Below are 7148 nucleotides of genomic sequence, written 5' to 3' on the forward strand. Positions count from 1 at the left end.
AACTGAATCATTAAAAATCGATTTAAAAAGGAATAAGAAGAATCGATTTCAACTGGTTTACAAAATTTCGTTAAACTGGACAGATCCGATTTCAAAGTAGTACTTCACCTGTTCACCATCCATGCAGGCTTTTAATCCCAGAATGCACAGGTAGGGTCGCCTTAGAGCAGTAAGTAAACCTCGGATTTCAGAGAGAGAAATTTACCGCCAAGGCCAAGGAGTTGCAGGCTATTCAGTTCGTTCGACTCTCCTCTTCGAGAGTTCTTGCCCCTTCCTCTTGCAGGGAAATAGGGAAGAGCCAACTGAAAATCTAAAATAGGATTACTGAATTACACTACGGGGGTTTTATTTTTTCGATTTCACGATTTAGTGCCTTTTGATTTTTGACTGGAATCGGTGGCCCAATAATGATTTGAAAAGTAAAAAAATAATAATTTATCGTTAAATGTCTGAGGTGCCACGTGTCGAAATCTCAATCCCTATCGCTGCATAAGAAATTGAAAAAGATTAAAATCCTTAGATTAGCACATGTGATGCATCAATGATATGGTATGAACCATGGTTTGAGGTATTGGATCGGATCGGTATCAGTCAAGATCGATCCCAATATCGATCTGATCCAGCTGTATGGACAGGGGAAAAAATGGAAAATAGGGATAAAAGTATCATATTTGTCTGAGTTTGGGCAATCCCGATCTGATCCCAATCCAATCCAATCCAGCCGATATCGAAATCTCTACCCGACGCACTGCTTAGGGAATTGGAAAAGATTAAAATCCTTAGATTAGCCCATGTGATGCATCAATGATATGGTTGAACAAGGGATAAAGTGAAAAAATATAGTGCCATATTGATATCTTTGAATGCAAATACATCTAAAACGGATTGATACGTATCAGGTATAATATCGGTTACAGAATTGGCTGATAGCCTGATACCCATTCTGATACGGAGCTAAAATCCGGAAATGACATTGATTATGCTATACTTACCTAGTAATGGAAGTTTTCTTTTGAGATTTTATCACAATATATCTATTTTAAAGGGTTTTTTCTGGGTGTTACCATGTTTAGTAAAATATAACATTTTATTATTTACCATTTGGTAGTAAATAGATTAGTCCATGCGATGGTTCACTGATATCGTATGAAGAGGGTAAAGTGATAAAATAAGTACCGTATCAATATCTTTGAAAGCAAATATATCCGATATAGATTGATACATATCAGATATGGTATCGGTTTCAGAACTTGCTGCTACCGAACTAAAATCCTGAATAACACTGATTATGTGCTATACTTACCTGGTACTACTAGTAAACCACTCATTGTAATGTATGACAAGTGCATATGTCTAACCGTGCATGAAAGTTCAGATTTGTTCAGGCTCATGCAGGTTTTATGTTACTAAGGGTTTCAATTGGTTCGGTTCTAGGTAATCGGTCCGATTTCTTAATAGTTCCGGTTCTAAGGGGTCAAGATATCATAGCCAAACCAATAAGTTAATTGGTTTCAAACCTGAGATCCATGACCATTAATTAATGAGTGGGCCATTTACGGTTCAAGTTCCTACACAGTTTCAAGCAGTCCAAAATAATTAAAAAAAAAAGAGTGTTACTTGGTCACGTGGTTCTCATACCTAGGGGTATAAATGAATAGTCGAAATCTGTTTCCGTATTCGTTTAGCACTATCCGAATCCGTCCGAAAGCTAAACGGATGCGGATATAGATAGGCTATAGCTATCCGAAAAGCTATATTTATATGTAAACGGATAAAATATCTAATCCGTATCAGTGTTCGTATCCGTTTAGCACTATCCAAATCCGTCTGATAGCTAATCGGATGCAAATGCGGATATAGCACTATCCGAGCCGAATTCGATCCGTTTACAGCCCTACAGTCATACCCAGACATAGGCATTCGTGAATTTACCGCCATGCCCACTTTGAACCCTTCCAAGTTGATGCCCTTGCTTGTGCTCTCATTGGCCCTCACGTTGGTGTAAGGGGTTTTTTTTTTTTTTTGGGGTCAAGGTGCAAGGGTTATACAACTAAGCAGTGATCTCTTGCCCATAAATATAAATTCTCTAACGCATCCTACATATATTCGATAATATTACAATAAGAAATTAGTTTCATTAACATGAGATATGCCACCCACTATCTTTTTTTTCCCCAAATAGCGGAACTAGTCCATATTACCTCTTGTTTTATATTCAATTAATAAGTAGGAACACCACTACCTTCATAAGTTAAGATTATTTTAATGTATGTTCTTAAGTTAACATTCCCAAATGAACCTTTAAATTAACAATCAAATCTTTGGTAAAATAGCAAATGAGACAAGTGGTACCAGTCAAAATGAAAGACTAAAAAATTAAAGGATTTGACCTTTGTTCTCATGTCCGTAAGTCTTAAGAATTATATAATATATAGGGGTTAGGATGTGAATGTGTTTTGATTCTAACGGTTATGGAACCATTGGAAGAGCTATAACCTAATTGGTAGATCTGGAACAAGACCAATAACTTATCGGTAGCTCTAGAACCTGACCAATAAGCTATTGGGTGGGTTGGTTCCGGCCCAAATTGATACTCTTATATGTTACCTTAACATATTTTTGGTTAGTAAGAAATGAATTTATAAATAAATAAAAGATAAGCGAAAACTCAAAAGATACATACCAAAAAAAAACTCAAAAGATAAAATTTGTGTAGAATCTTTCAATTTTGGAATTAAAAAAACATTACAATCCTCAAAGTTATTTCAAGTTTGGAAGGAATATATTTTCTTTTTCATTGACAAACAAGCCCAAGCCCAGCCTATAGTCTAGAATATTTCCAGCCTAACCTTGGATTTGTTTGGAGTTGGGCTCGGGTAACCCGTCCTTAATCCTAATCAAGTAAGCCCATGGGCCCTGATGATGTGGTCGGAAAGAAAGGGAAAAGTTCTATTTGTTCATATCATCTTAAGGCTCCGTTTGGTTGTAAGGGGAATTAAAGGGTTGGGAAGGAAAATTTTTCAAACCTAAAAAAGAAACTTTTGTAATCATTACCCAATGTGATTATATAAACTGCTTAAATTTCTTACCATATCTAGTAAAGATACATTTTACATGTAATATTTATTTTACATTTTAAACCAAAGGAAAATGGATGCAAAGTAAAATGAAATAGGGCTATGGTGATGGAGAACCTTAGATTACAATAACTCAATAAAAAACAATACATGTTTTGTCGTCTCTCATAACTTCATTTTTTATTATTTGTGAAAGCACACTTGAATATGATTTAAGTTAAAGGAATGGATCCATCTATATGATGGGGGTTGGGTTCTCCACTGGTTTGGAGTTCTAACAGTCAAGATACAATTACTATTTTGGGAAAACAATATTCTAAAATTTGAAATGAATATTGTATTCCAACTATTTGTCTTGCATTTCAGTAAAACATTTTCTTCCTTTCTTATATTAATTGTTAACAAATTCTGTCAGAAATGTTTAGGCTATGATATTCCAACCCGACCTCGAACAGGGTATCTAATGACACAAATCCGGATAAAGGTAATAGGTCTCGCCCTCACGAGCGGTAATCGAATGATTGGGAAAAGTCTATCTAAAATCAACAGAATTTTTTTATTTATTTATTTCCTCGCTTACCAGCGGGATGCCTAATGGATGCCGACTGGAGGACATGGTGCTACTATGGCCGTGACGGATCAATTGGTGTGGCTTCGTGGATTCTGCGGCGATGACAACACGTGGTAGGCAACCTTTGATCGGGGCGTACCTCACTCACCTAATTTGTGTATTTGACAGTCACTTAAAGACTTGACCATATGATTTGTATTTATTTTTAAAATAAAAAATTTACATGTCATGATTTATTCATTATTGTCTATTTATCATGTAGGATTTCATTTATGAATTTCATGAAGTAACTATATTAACATTCATTGAGCTAGTGAGCTCAACCCCATTATTGATTTCACTTTTTCAAGCCAACACAGATATTAGAAGGTAACACCATGGGCACCCCAAGTTCTAGGGGTTGACATATTTTGCTTCTTTAACGATGTGCATGTGCTTATATGTTGGATCACTAGAGATCAAAAAAACTTTATTTCTTAGGAGTACGAATAAGTGTCTTTATTTTGAACTATATGTGACACGTATGATGTTATACTTTTATGGACTTGTCCTTGGGAAGGGATTGATGTATTTGAATTCCTCATGGACACTATGATTTGTAATTAGTAAATTACACATCACCCCCAGGTTTTCAAGCGAAATTCAGATCACCCTTTGGTTTTTTAAAAAACTCAAATCACCCCCTCTACAGTAACGGTGTTAGTCTACTGTTAGTTATTGGTGTGAAATAACTACTTACCCTTGTACTAAAACATTAGAATTAAATTTACAAACCTACCTGGGCTCGCTTCCTCTGTATTTTCCGGTGTCTCTTTCTCTCTCTGGCGATGACGGTTGCGACTATAACAAATGACTCTATAACCCAGGGTCATGAACCATTATCAATGTCCGACATGAGGACCTGGAACACACTTGGGACTAGAGCAGAGAGGAATAAAGAAAATGCTGGGGAGCTCTCAGATTACAACATCTTCATGATCTGTAGCTTTGACTTCAACACTGTCGGGCTTCTCCAGAAGATATGCATCACCTTCATCGTATTTGTCAACGATCTCTTTTATCAAGGTCACTCTGTCGCTCTCCGGTTTATGGATACAGCCAAAACCATTGTCTTCAAGGTTTGTAGATATGTTCAGCGCCATCATAACACATCTGATGGTTTGAACCTTCAGCAACAAATCCATCGTCGATGCAGCGGCAGATTTGCTGTCATTGCCCGGAGCTCTGCTCCGCTGCTCCGTCATCACCGAGAGAGATTTGAATTTGTGCTTACGGCGCCTACAGCATTGACTTCACCTGACCTTTCTGGGAGGAGGCCTGCGTCTTCGCCTAGGTCGTGGACACCTAGCACTTTGCCCCACGGCAAGAAGGCCTGCGACTTCGTCTGTGGCGGCGTCGATGTCTTCGCCTCCGTCTCCGCCTTTGGCTCCGGCAGGTCCTTCGACCTACGCGACAAGGAGGAGAAGGAGAAGGCGTCGCTGTTGGTGTTGGCGTTGGGGCTGAAGCAGCCCTGCGAGGTTGAGGGTGTGGCCATGACCTCCAAAGGGCTGTTGAGGGGTGGGCCTGGTCTATGTTTGGTTCGGGTCTTTTGCCATCATCGGCCGAAAGTTACTTTTTTTGTGCTCCAAGGTTATGTTGCAATTCCAAGCTCTATGTGGGAGGCTTTTCTTTTTTCTTTTTTTTTGTGTGTTTGCAGGTGATGTCGATCTGGGTGCTTGTGGTACCGAGCTTATCATCGGCTCTGAAGCGCTAGCCATCGTCCAGTCTTCACCAAGCCTCTCTGATCGTCGGAAGATACTCCACTCGTCGATCCAGCAGGTCTTGGCAGATCTGTTCGAAAGTAGGCTGTGGCATGGGCAATGTGGTGTTAGATTGTTTGACATATATGGGGCCCCATCTATTGGCACATATGTGCATGCACTCAACTTTAGCAGTGGCTACTGCTTGTTACCTAGGGAAGCGGTTATGACCCAACCCCTAGTCTGGATGACCCAGTCAATGGCATGTGCGACCGGGTCAATTTTCACTTCTCGGTTTTGGATACCATACATCCATACCTTGTGTTCATCATGCTTTCTATCTGTTTTATGTATTTCATTTTCCTTTGCTTGGCGTTGGGCACGCATGAATGAATAGCCTTCTTTCTATCCAAAAAAAAAAATTTACAATGCTATCCTGGGTAAATTACAGATCACCCCCTGATTTTTGAAAAAACTCAAATGTCCCCCTCTACAGTAATGGTGTTAGCCTGCTGTTAGGTATTGGTGTGAAAGGACTATTTTACCCTTGTACTAAAACATTAGAATTAAATTTACAATACTACCCTTCCTTCGTCTTTAACATTGGTCAAGGGTAGTTTAGGGATTTAAATTTATTTAACTGACTGTCATCATCACTTAACAGCATAAAACTAACGGTAGGGACTAATTTGTCATTTTGGGGTGTAAACCAAGGGGTGATATGAGTTTCGATTGAAAACCAAGGGGTGATTTATAATTTACCTTACTATCCTTCAAAATCTATGTTTGGATATAAAGGGTAGTTTAAGAATTTAAATTTATTTAACTGGCTAACATCATCACTTAACAACATAAAACTAACGGTAGGGACTAATTTGTCATATTGGGGTCTAAACCAAGGGATGATTTGAGTTTTATCAAAAACCAAGGGGTGATTTGAGTTTCGTTTGAAACCAAAGGGTGATGTGTAATTTACCCTTATTTCTAATATTCCATAAGCCTTTTTTTTTTCATTTTTTTATAATAATATTCCATAAGCTTTAATCACCATGTAATAGATGCCACCATGTATCTTGGATCTTTTTGTATTTACTTCCTTGGGTGGTTCCCTCTCTAGTATAGTTATTCGTTGTAGAAGGATGGTCGAGACCCTACTCCGTCCACCTCGGATTCTACTGTGTCTTTCAAAAAAAATAAAAATTTTCCATTGATTTTAAATATACTTTTCCCGATCATTCGATCACAGTTTGCAAGGGCCAGACCTATTACCTTTATCCGGGTTTGAATCGTTACAGGGTAGGCCTGGCCCAGCCAAGCCCAGTTGCACCCTAGCTACTAAGTACTGGCTAGCTGTTGCCTTTGAGGTCTTGACACCCAATTGCCAACAAAAGTATAAAGTTTGTAGCTTTTAATCTGGCACCATGCTTCTCTCTCCACACTAAAGAGAGGATCTTTCCTTTCACTGACCTCTACATAAACAAAATGAAGCAGTTTAAACTGAAAAAGACCGGAGAGAGAATTTATTGGTTCCTTCCTTGCAATTGACTGTGTTATAAAGGAATCAGGCCCCATCACCCCACGCTTTACTAAAGACTTCTTGGATTTGTTCCTCTTTCTTCCTCTTTTCCTCAGTGGAGAATAATTAATGTACACGCTTTTCTTTATGGCTTGCAATAGGATATAGACTGAGGGTTCATGGTCCACCTGTATAGAATAATAGAAAAAAAACCACTAAGTTTGGAATCCTGCTACCATTTTGGA

This window comes from Telopea speciosissima, chromosome 4, assembly GCF_018873765.1.
Source record: "Telopea speciosissima isolate NSW1024214 ecotype Mountain lineage chromosome 4, Tspe_v1, whole genome shotgun sequence".
In the NCBI taxonomy this organism is placed as follows: domain Eukaryota; kingdom Viridiplantae; phylum Streptophyta; class Magnoliopsida; order Proteales; family Proteaceae; genus Telopea; species Telopea speciosissima.